Raw genomic sequence first — 13,167 nt, 5'->3', positions numbered from 1 at the left:
ATCCGTTCCTGACGTCCGCAGCTTTCTTGGATTGGCGGGCTTTTACCGACGATTTGTCCAAAATTTTAGCACTATTGCCGCCTCATTGACCGCCGTGACAAAGAAGGATGACAAGTTCCACTGGGGGGAATCACAAGAACAAGTGTTTCTCGCCCTTAAGGACACACTCACCCATGCACCTGTGTTAGCATTGCCAAACTTTAACAAGACCTTTGAAATTGACTGTGATGCTTCTGGTGTAGGTGTTGGAGCAGTCCTCATGCAAGACAAGAGGCCGTGTGCCTTCTTTACCGAGAAATTGGGGGGAGCTGCACTGAACTACCCCACATACGACAAGGAGTTGTACGCTTTAGTGAGGGCCTTGGAGACCTGGCAACACTACCTTCGGCCTCGGGAGTTCGTGATACACACTGATCACGAGTCGTTGAAGTACCTCAAAGGCCAACCCAAGCTAAGCAAGCGCCATGCCAAATGGGTAAGCTTCATTGACACTTTCTCCTATGTGATTAAATACAAGACTGGCAAGACGAATGTGGTCGCTGATGCTTTGTCACGTAGACACTCCTTACTTGCCTGTCTTGATGCTAAGTTGCTTGGGTTCGAGATGGTTAAAGACCTCTACACTAATGATCATGACTTTGGTGATATATATGCCGTGTGTGTTAAGAATCCACAGGGAAAGTACTTTTTGCATGATGGATTCCTATTTCATGTCGATAAACTATGTGTGCCTAACTCTTCCATTCGTGATCTTTTGATTCGAGAGGCACATAGCGGTGGTCTCATGGGCCACTTTGGCATTACCAAGACTCTGGCTATGTTACAAGAGCACTTTTACTGGCCCCATGTGCGTAGGGATGTTGAACGCATGGTTGGTAGGTGTGCTACTTGTCACAAGGCTAAGTCCAAGACAAATCCACATGGTTTGTATACCCCGTTACCTATCCCTCACTATCCCTGGGTTGACCTGTCTATGGACTTCGTACTAGATTTGCCTCGATCGCCAAGGGGTAATGATTCTATATTTGTGGTGGTTGATAGGTTTTCTAAGATGGCTCATTTTATTCCCTGTCACAAAACTGACGATGCATCTCATATTGCTACTCTATTCTTCAAGGAAATTGTCCGTTTGCATGGTATGCCTAGGACCATTGTTAGTGATAGGGATGTAAAATTTCTAAGTTACTTTTGGAAGACTCTGTGGTCTAAAATTGGCACTCGGTTACTATTCTCCACCACCAGTCATCCACAAAGCAATGGACAAACTGAAGTTGTCAATCGTACACTTGGCACACTACTTCGGGCATTGATTAAAAAGAATCTTAAGACTTGGGAAGAGTGTTTTCCGCATGTTGAATTCGCCTACAATCGAGTTGTTCACAGTGCTACACACTACTCACCTTTTGAGATTGCTTATGGCTTTAACCCGCTGACCCCTCTTGAGTTAGTTCCCTTACCTTCCTCTGAGCACACAAGCTTAGATGGGAAAAAGAAGGCCGATTTTGTGCGCAGGTTACATGAAGCCGTCCGAGCGAACATTGAAAGGCGTACTCAGCAATACACCCGGCAGGCTAACAAGCACCGCCGCAAAATGGTTTTCGAGCCTGGTGATTGGGTTTGGTTACACTTACGCAAAGAGAGGTTCCCCAAGCAGAGACAAAGCAAATTATCCCCCAGAGGGGATGGACCTTTTCGTGTGCTCCAACGGGTTAATGACAACGCATACAAATTGGAGCTACCTGGGGAGTACAATGTCAGCGCGACCTTCAATGTCGCGGACTTGAGCCCGTTTCTTGGTGAGGAGGATCCAGATTTGAGGGCAAATCCTTCTCAAGAGGAGGGGACTGATGCGTGCATGAACCAGGGCCCAGTCCAAGTCCCATTGGGCCCAGTCACACGTGCACGGGCCAAGCTCTTCAAAGAATCCCTCCAAACCCTTGTTCGAGTTGTCCACGATCAACATGGAGGCTATAGAGATATTGAAGGCTTGGAAAGGATCAATCAAGCAACTTACACTTTGGTCCAAGCCCAGGAAGACTCCAGTGGGCCTCCTTACGCCGAGTAAGGCCTTAGTCGTGTCTTCCTAGTTAGTCGGACTAGTGTTTCGTAGAAGGCATGGGCCGGCCCACCTTGAAGACAAGGTAGCCGACCTGCCCTTTAAGTTTCTTTAGGGTTTCGTTACTTCAATGAGCCTATAAATAGGCTAGCCTTGTAAGGTTAAAAACTAGTTTTTTGATTAATAAAATTCTTAGCGCATTCGTTTTCTTTCATAAAGAATTCGAGACTTTAACTTGCTTGGCAAGGGTTATTGAGCAATCTCGCGTCCTGTCCTTGGTTGTTCATCCGACCTATTCCCCTGGAGTATTCACCTTCATCGGAGTGTCGTCTACCACCTTCAATCAAGTCGTGTTGTCCGTTTGATTATAGGTTCCGCAATCCAAGCGTTGGACATCCCCGCTAAATCCTTGGGCAAACGTGCTACGTGTCTCGACCGTGGATCGAGGAGCGTATCAGATTCCCCTGATAGAAAATGAGATAAATAGACTGATTGAAGCCGGATTCATACGGGAAGTGAAATATCCGACATGGATTTCAAGCATTGTCCCTGTGAGAAAAAAAATGGGCAAATCCGAATTTGTGTTGATTTTCGAGACTTAAACGAGACTTGCCCCAAAGATGATTTTCCGCTCCCTATTACAGAATTGACGGTAGATGCTACGACCGGGCATGAAGCACTATCTTTTCTCGATGGATCGTCTGGTTACAACCAAATACGTATGGCGCCTGAGGATGAGGAGCTCACTGCCTTCCGCACCCCCAAGGGAATTTATTGCTATAAAGTGATGCCGTTTGGCTTGAAGAATGCTGGAGCGACATATCAAAGGGCAATGCAAAGAATTTTTGATGATATGCTCCATAAAAATGTGGAGTGCTACGTCGATGATCTGGTGGTAAAATCAAAGAAGCGGGAAGGTCATATTCAAGACCTTCGAAAAGTTTTTCAACGCCTTCGGAGATACCAACTGAAAATGAATTCTTTGAAGTGTGCGTTTGGGGTCACTTCTGGCAAGTTTCTCGGTTTCATCGTTCATCAACGGGGATAGAGGTCGATCGATCTAAAATCGATGCCATCGTGAACATGCCCGAACCGAGGAATATTCATGAATTGAAGAGCCTTCAAGGAAAGTTGGCATATATCCGGAGGTTTATCTCTAATTTGGCCGGACGATGCCAACCCTTCAGTCGACTGATGAAGAAAGGGGTGCCCTTCGAATGGGATGAATCGTGTAGGAATGCCTTTACAAGCATCAAAATGTATCTCATGAATCCTCCAGTTTTGGCTGCACCCATCCCAGGAAAACCATTGATTCTTTATATTTCCGCTCAAGAACGGTCGGTTGGGGCCTTACTTGCTCAAGAAAATGATGAAGGTAAGGAGAATGCGCTGTATTACTTGAGTCGGATGATGACACCTAATGAGTTGAATTACTCTCCCATCGAGAAGCTGTGTTTGGCACTTATATTTGTCATTCAGAAGTTAAAACATTATTTTCAAGCACACACTATTCGACTCATATCTAAGTCTAATCCCATTAAATATGTGATGGCAAAACCTGTACTGTCTGATCGGCTCGCGAGATGGTACCTCCAGTTTCAACAATTTGAAATTATTTATGTACCTGCGAAAGCTGTCAAAGGACAAATATTGGCAGACTTTTTAGCCGATCATCCACTACCTGCCGAGTGGGAGTTGACTGATGAACTTCCCGATGAAGAAGTGTTTATGGTCGAATCGTCGTGGTCAATGTATTTCGATGGAGCTGCCCACCGTGATGGAGCTGGCGCGGGAGTTGTCTTTTATACTCCTGAAGCAGATATATTGCCATACTCTTTCACTTTAACGGGCCGGTGTTCCAACAATGTGGCTGAATATCAGGCGTTGATTCTCGGTCTTGAAACGGCTGTGGACATGAAGCAGTTGCATCTTAGAGTCTATGGTGATTCAAAATTGGTGGTAAATCAACTTCTTGGTGTTTATGATGTCAAGAAACCCGAATTGATCCCATATTATAAGTATGCAAGACAACTCATGGGATATCTGGGTAATGTCACTATAGAACATATCCCTAGAAATTTCAACCAACAAGCTGATTCTTTGGCAAGGGTGGCGTCCATGATCACTCTACCTTCTCATCGAAATCAGATTTCAATATGTCAAAATTGGGTCATACCTCCGATGTTTGATGAATGTGAGGATGGAGAGGAAGAAAATGCTTATCATATTTTTGTCCATGAGATCGAAAAGGAGGATTGGCGTCACTTCATCATTGATTACCTTAATCATGGGAAGTTACCAGAAGATCCTAAGAAAAGGGTTGATATACGTCGTCGAGCATCACGTTTCATTTACTACAAAGGGACGCTTTACCGAAGGTCATTCGATGGGGTGTTTCTACGATGTCTTGGAGAAGATGAGGCCATGCAGGCAATGGAGGAGGCTCACTCTGGGATATGTGGTGCTCACCAATCTGGCCCGAAATTACACTTTCGCATTAAAAGAATGGGATACTACTGGCCAACAATGGTGAAGGACTGTATCGATTTTGCTAGAAGATGTCAAGCTTGTCAATTCCATGGCAATTTCATCCGTCAACCTCCTGAACCATTGCATCCAACTGTAGCTTCTTGGCCGTTCGATGCTTGGGGTTTGGATATAGTTGGACCACTTCCAAAATCTTCCGGAGGACACATTTTTATTTTGGCAGCGACGGATTATTTCTCAAAGTGGGCCGAAGCGGTTCCTTTAAGAGAGGTCAAAAAGGAGAATGTAGTAGATTTTATCCGCTCGCACATCATTTATCGATATGGGGTCCCGCGTTATATCATCACCGATAATGGTAAACCTTTTTGCAATGTAGCAATGAACAAACTTTGCGAAAAGTTTCATTTCAAACAATACAATTCGTCCATGTACTACGCTGCCGCAAATGGACTCGCTGAAGCATTCAACAAGACCTTATGTAATCTGTTGAAGAAAATCGTGGATAAATCGAAAAGGGATTGGCATCTTCGGATTGGAGAAGCGCTTTGGGCATACCGAACCACTTTTCGAACTCCCACACAAGCAACCCCATATGCGCTTGTTTACGGTGTTGAAGCTGTTCTTCCACTTAAGTGTCAAATACCTTCGCTAAGAATTGCAATTCAAGAAGGGCTCAGTGGAGAAGATAATGTTCGTCTTCGCCTTGAGGAATTAGAAGCACTCGACGAAAAGAGATTGGAAGCTCAGCAACGGATTGAGTGTTATCAGGCTCGCCTTTCAAAGGCATTCAATAAGCACGTTCGACCCCGCTCTTTTCAAATTGGAGAGTTAGTGCTCGCCGTTCGGAGACCAATCATTCTCACTCATGGCGGACAAAGAAAGTTTACTCCTAAGTGGGATGGTCCATATGTCATTCGAGAAGTATATACAAATGACTCATACAAGTTGGTTGCCGAAGATGGATTAAGGGTTGGCCCCATCAATGGCAAGTACCTAAAAAGGTACTATGCATAATCGGAACCGCGCGATGCTCTTGGCCCGCATGAGCTAAAACTGTGGATGGCAACCACCAACAGTGTAGTATGTGGTTAAACTGCTGAAACACTCCACCAAGTCTAAGGTGGTAAACAAATAGATGCTCTTGGCCCGCATGAGCTAAAACTGTGGATGGCAACCACCAACAGTGTAGTATGTGGTTAAACTGCTGAAACACTCCACCAAGTCTAAGGTGGTAAACAAATAGATACTCCTGGCCCGCATGAGGTTAAAATGCGAACGGCAGGAACTACGTGTGACTTGATTCCCTTGTTGGGATACGTAGGCAGCTTGGAGGGCATCCTCTAAGTTCAGTTACACCGCTCCAAATCAAATCCTTGTCCCTTACAAAAAAAAAATGAAAAAGAATTTTCTCTTTCCAAAAAATATAAAAAAATATAAAAAAAAATAATAAAATGCTCCATTTGAGTTCTTTTCTCTTAAAAAAAACATGAGATAAGAAATGAAAAGCATTTTATTATTCAAAAGAAAACTCATTACATGGAAAAAATGAGTGATAAAATAATTCAAGGAAAAGAAGAACATGGTGGAAAGTCTAAATATCAAATTTGTATTCCACTACAGCTACTTTATATGATTCAAGTGCAGACTTCATGTCTTCAAGTTCCTTCATTGCGTTATCAGTCATGATGCTAGTATTTTCAATGGAAGATAGCTCATCATGCGCTTGGGTTATTTCGGCCTGGATCTCCTTGAAGGTCTCATACTTTTGATCGATAGTCGAACTGATTTCCAGGCCTTGTTTCTCCAAACTGATGAGTTCCTGTTGCAGAACCTTCTTCCTGTCTTCAATGGACTGCAACTTTTCTTCAAGACTTTGCAAGTGACAAGTTAGTCCTTCTTCCTTTGCCTTAACTCTCTTGAGTTGGACGGTCGCGTTGGAAAGGAGTTCTGCATGTGTTTCTTTGCTCATCCTTTCCCACGATGAGGATGCCAGAACATCATATGCCTCCGCCTTGGCAAACAATTCCATCAAGTGATCTTTTAAAGGGAGACCATTGGTAGAATCCGTTCTTGTGATTTCCGCAATGATTTCCTCTGCACACTCTTTTAAAGAAGAGATCTGTTCAGTTGGAGTGTCAAGAATCTGTCCGCGAAAATCCATCAACAAACTCTGCAAGTACTTCCTTCGATGCGCCTGGATCAATTTTTGACCATGAAATTCTGAAACCAATGCTACCTTAGGTTTTTTCCGGATTTCGTGCAAATTAGACAGCTCCTTCTTTGACAAAGCGCCTCCACTGGGGGCAAGTTGCTTTGGGATGCTGATAACGACTTCGTCACCTTTCTTGTTTGAAATTATAGCATCAGTCTCAAGTTCAAGTGGTGAATTGGTATCAACATCTTCTTGGTGGAATTCAAGAAGTGGGGGCTGAAAAAAAAAATGTTTTGAGGGTCTTTTTTTTTTAAAAAAAAAGAAAAGGAAAATATGATTACCTTAAGTGGCGACACTCCAACCGACGGTGGTGAAAAGGAAATTTCCTCCAAATCAGAAGATGTCCTCTTCTTCGATCGGTTCCAATGACGGTCTTGGCTACTACTGCCGCTTGCCAACGAATGGGTTCCTCTCTGGGTAGATTCGATACCCTGATGGGCGGCATCTTCTTTGCTGGAATCACTGGTTGCGCCTCTTTGATGGCCTGTCGAGAGTCCTTGGAAGACTTATTTCTTGTAACAATATTTTCCAAGGAGCTACTAATGGTTTTGTTCTTCCGCAAGGTAGATGAGGTAAGACCCGTTACAATCTCTATAACTCCATTAGGATGCACTGACTCGTTGGCGGAGGTAATCTTGCTCTTCTTCGATGATTGCTGAGGGATCTTAACGGTAAATTTTAAGGGAGTTGAAGAGACACTATTTGACCGAGTCGACCACCAGGCATCATAGTCTTTGGTGATCAATGGATACTTCCTGTGCATGGGTATAGTCATCCGAGATCGCGTCTGAGTGCGAACTGAGGAATCCCATAGTTGAATAGCTTCACCTAAGGTATAAGTGTGAGTGATCTCTTTCAAGTTGTTGGGGATGTCCTGACAAAAACCGAATTAACTGCTGAACCTGCAAGGATTATATTTTTCAGTAATGAAAGTATTATCCTTACGTAGAGTTAAATGGCAAGAGCGTTGACTAATGAAGTAGCTCATGAGTCTTGATGATAAGGATCCGGCATCGATCAACGCCTTTTCTTCATTCTCAGTCCAGCACAATTTAGGAAGCATCAAAGGATTCGTTTCTTTGAAGATTTCCTCAGCTTCCAATTGGCCATAAAATATTGCCATCTTCTCACCACTAAATCTTGTCATGCGCGCGTGGTGGCTACTCACTTGATGATTTTCGTAGTATACATCGAAGTATTGGCCAATCCAAGCATAGACGTAATGGATTGGAAAAGTTACCTCACATTCTCCAAGGTTAGGGGCGTGGACGATCTCCCTCAACCCATGATATATGCTCGCAAGGACGGGAATTGCAAGACAAAATTTTTTTCCTGTAGCCATTAAGCATGCAACCTTGAAAACACTTGGGCGAATACGGTCGACCTTTTTGCTTGGCAAAAGGAACTTGCAGATCCAACACGCTATGAATGCCGCAATATAGGTCTCCTTTCTTAGAGACCCTGGGATACCCAGGGTGTCAAAAGGGACATTGAAGTCATTCGTATCGGCAAGGTCGTAAGGCTCCACGCTTCCAGAAGGGTTGTAAGTCATTTTTGGTTTAGATGTGGTCTTCCTTCTATTCGCTCTACTCGGAGGAGCCCTATACCTAGCCTCTCCTTTGAACCAGAAGCGAATCCAGTCCTTCATCCATACTCCTTGGTCATTCGTCCAGAGGTGGTAGTAAGCCGAAAAAAGATGCCTGCAACTCTCAGGGAGAAGTGGTTTCCCTTCTTTGTCACGAGTGAGGAGCTCCCGTGCCGAAGGAACAACTTCATCGAAAAACGTGCCGTCGATCGAAAGGCCACCGAGTCGATAAAGGTCCCAAAGTGTGATGGACAACTCCCCAACGGGCGTATGGAGCGTGTTCGTCGAGGGACACCAATATTTGAAGAAGGCCCGCAAGATATTTTCACAGCGGTCGTAGGAGTATCTCGACGCGTAGACGGCTTCAAATATGCCAGCGCGTGTGAGTATGTCTTTATACCTTCCAAGCATGTCCTCAACCCACTCCCAATAATGGGAGGTGAAGCACGCCTCACCGAAGAATGACGAAGGGGTTTTCCATGTAGCTTTGTCAACATTGAATCCCACGAACGGAAGAGTGAATTTGGCTATTTCTGGATCTCCATTGTGAAGTGACGAGTTTAATACGACCACTTCTTCTTCCCTCGATGTAGTGGAGAAAGTCGACGGTGCCACCACTTCCTTGATCCACTTGCTAGTCCAATCTTCGAGATGAAAGCATCCTTCAAGGGGTATGAAGGATTCAGCGAGCGGGCCGATTGCTGGTTTGTAAACATGTAGTGACAAGCTCTTTGATTGAGTTCCTCCCCGTTCATCCGTCAGTGAAATATGCGGCACTGGCACGGCGTAGCCCTTAATTTGCATGATTGCTGGAATTTTGTAAAAGAAAATATTAGAGGATGCAGGAGTTTCGTGCAAGAAGTTTGGTAATTAAATTACCTAATTGGTTGCCTCTTCTCAAATCCTCGGAATTGTTTCGAACCCCTCTTCAAGCACAGCTTGAGTTGTCTACAAAGAGGCAAGTTGACAAAGTTTACATCAAAATCATGTATAGTAGGAATATTTGGGGGGGAAAAAAAAAAGAGGGAAAAAAAAAGAGTTTGGAGGTTTAGAGTTCTAACAAAAAGAAGGGAAATTTCATGATGCCTCAATTGTATCATATTTTGGTATTGTCCAAGTAGATGAGAAGAAAAAAAAAAAGGGGTCAAATACCATATTTGGTATTACCCTCATAGATGAAAAAAGAGGCGATCAAAATTATCATATTTGGTATTGTTTCAAAAAAAAAAAAAAAAAAAAAAAGCGGCTCTCAATTTATCATATTTGTATTACCCTAGTTAAATGAGCAAACAAACAAAAAAACAAACAAACAAAAAAAAGGAACAAAACATAAAGAAAAAAAGGGCTCAAATATCATAGTGGGTGTTATCCTGGTGGTTGGAAAAAAAAAAAGAAAAAGAAAAAAAAAGAAAGAAAGGGTATCGGGCAGGTGGCATCAACTTGGTAGAATCAGCCGTCAAATATTCCTACTCTGAAGCAAGAAAAAGGGGTGCCATCGATATGAAAGGGTACGAATATTTATGAGCAAGAATTGGAGGTAATTACCTTCAAAATTGTGGTAGAAGCAGGACCAGATTTTGCAGACGGCTTGCACGAGGTCAATGCAGTAGAAACAAGTCACGAGGAACGAGCAGTAGCCTGATAACACTAGCTCCAGTGGCCGTAGCAATTCCGGGCAGCAGTTTTCAAGTTATGAGCAGCGGGAAAAAAAAAAACTGCAACAGTGAACAAACAAAGCAGCAGCAACTCTTGCTTGCCAGACTGCAGTGGTAGCCACAGCTAAACTCTGCAACGGCTCCCGTCCGATGGCATAACAATTCGAAGACTACAAAGGTAAGCCGCGGTTCATGCAAAGTGGTAAAACAAGAAACATAAGCAGGGTGGTACCATAGCTTGGAGAAGTAGCGCGTACCTTAAAGTAATCCAGGAGTAGTTCGACAGGGGTAATGGCCGACTTCAAATTGATTCTATCAGTCTAAGAAGCAGCAAATCCAAACAAACCAGTGAATTATGAACGACGGCATCAGCAAAAAAAAAAAAAAAAAAAAGGGACCTGGCGGCGGCGAACAAAGAAAATGGCGGCAATTTTGGATGGGCAAACTGCCAAGCGGGAGCACAAAGACAGAGGGCAGCGACTGGAGACCCGCAGCTTTGAGGGAAGTATGAGTTTGTGACTTCGGTCTTGAGAGTTTTATAGCGAAAAATTTCAAGGGAAACCCGCGGGTATTCAAGTCCGAATGTGAAATAGAGTCCTGGTTCACGTGAACTATTCGGAAGTTTTGCCTTGAGGACTATGCGTGCTTAGTAGAAACTCAGTAAGTGGAACTCAAGTCCAATACAGTGTCCTGTAACCAACTGCGTCATAAGGACCGGCACGGAGAATTGGGTCCCCGCGAATAGAGTTTGCCATGGGTTGAATTACCTAACTAGTAGTTTTGGAGTGAACTTCTAAGTACAGCAGACCCATTGGCTTCGTCACATGAATAACGTATGAACTATGCCCGACACATGGAAATCAAGAAACCTACAGGGGAAGCGGCATTGGAAGTAGCTAGTCGCGTAGAATAGCATAAACAAAAAAAAAAAAAGAAGGATCACTACTGCTGTGACTTCAAAGGCTGGGAGCGTGGTCGGCCGTGAGGTTTGATCAATATCAAAATGGCGCACAAGGCTTTAAGAAGAGCTGATGAGCATAGGTAATGTCTTTGAGGGAGAGAAAGAGGAAACAACGAAGTTCCTCTGGTGCCTGCCATTGATTTGAGGGACGTTAAAACAAGATGACGCAGCTACTTGGGATAGATGTCGAAGGCTGCCATGGAGTAGGGAGTTATGCATGCTGTCTCAAACGAGCTCATAAGTTGGGTCAAGGTTGCTGGGGAGACCTTCCTTAATTCATCCACTGAGGGAAAAAGAGGGAAGTATGTCGATGACCAAGCATTGGGCAATCTGCAAAAAAAAAACAGCAGCAAACTAGAGAGGACTTGGGGAAGTTAATTTAAAGTCGTTTGGCTTTGAAAACGAAGACCACCAAGAGTTTTGTTTGATACGATGGCTTGAGACTATTGGCACGATTTATTGACCCCTGATTGATACACTATACTATGTACGAATGAGTGGCATCCCACGTGGCCACCTTGTGAACAATCCAAAGCCACAAAGATTGCAAAGCTCCAAGTAAATTACGTTTGTGAATATCACTTGAATTAACATGCCAAAAGAAGTGATCCGGCCTCGGGACTTGATGCCACCAAATGTTGCCTGCATTTAATACTATGGTCGTGGAACTTAAAATGCCTTGCATTGACCATCTTATGATTGATTCAAAGGTCATGGCATTACAAAGCTTTAAGTAAATCCATCCGTGGGCTTTATTCCAACAGAAGATACTATGTATGAATTAATCCGGCCTCGGGATTAATTGATGGTATTTCACATTGGAAATTAATTGGAAATTGAGATCATTAAGTGATACATTGGTGGTGTTTCACGTGGAGTTTGGGGCCACTAAATCATTGGACTTTATTTGAAGATCACTAAGCCGCTAAAGCTCCAAGTTTAGTCCATTTATGGACTCGTTTGAAAATTAATTCCGACCATGCTCTCAAAAAAAAAATGTCGAAACTTGCCCGTTCAAATCTTGCTTCAATTTTCACCGTTCGCGAACAAGTTTCGAGGGGGCATTTGTAGACAATGGAATTTTAATTAAATTCTAAAAATTACCATTGGTCTATTAAATATTTTCGTCCAATCGGATATTGCCATATATCATGTACACTTGGAAAGTTTGGTTATTAAATAGCTAATTATATTCCTCCACGTGTCAAGTTGAGGTGTTCCAAACCAATTCAAATCGCAGGGGTATCTTCACCAACCAAATCATATCATATCACATACCTATTGGATAAATATCTAAGTATTTATTTCTTATTAAAGGGATAATATTTAGAGTTATTTAATCCAAGTATACCTCTTATATACTGCAGTAGCTTGGCCAGTCAAACGGTGCCACGTCACGTGTCCCCACAAGTTTGGCCAATCGATAAATTACTTATCTCTTTATTAATAAATATAAAATAAAGAGATAATATTTGGCTAGCACAGTCCTAATATGACTGCACGTCTTGCAAGACAAGTAAAGTGGTACACAGGTCTTCAACCTCTACCCCTTGCTACAGCTATAAATAGAGGTCTCTCAACCAAATCAAGGACACACAAAAAAATACACAGAGGGACTTCAAAGAGCATCATATACGCTCAAAGCATTGAAGCTCCAAGCTACAAAGGTTCGGCTCTTCAAGCTCTCCAAGTCTCCCAGATATCAAGACCTGAGTCTTCAAATATCTTCTAAAGTTCTTCAAATCTTCTATATCAAGATTTGAAGGAATCGGTGGTGGATCCAAGAACAAGCTGCGAAGCCCTTGGATTGGTGTTCGAAGAGAAGAATCGAGGGAAACTCTCCACAAGTTCGAGAAAACCCCAGAGATTGTACCTACATACTTTTCTAAATTTATATATCATATATTTGTCGTGCATTTTTCTTGTCGTTTTGCAGACTTGAAATTTTATCGCGTACAGTAGTTAAGGGGTCACTATTTGTTATTGAAGAAAGAAAAGTAGAGTGAAATTGCTTGAGTTTCTTGGCCGTATTGTAGTACAATAATTGAACTTGTTGAGTTAAAGAAAGTAGATCGAAATTACTACATGACTACAAGATACTTAAAGTAAATTTTACTTTGACCCCTTAAATGGTAGATACATTCCACTCAATTTTTAAACTTTAATTTTAGAAGCTTTACCTCCTAAAGTTTAAAATACATTAATTGTACT

Source organism: Coffea eugenioides, chromosome 4, assembly GCF_003713205.1.
Source record: "Coffea eugenioides isolate CCC68of chromosome 4, Ceug_1.0, whole genome shotgun sequence".
NCBI lineage: Eukaryota > Viridiplantae > Streptophyta > Magnoliopsida > Gentianales > Rubiaceae > Coffea > Coffea eugenioides.
This window is presented reverse-complemented; position numbering follows the sequence as displayed.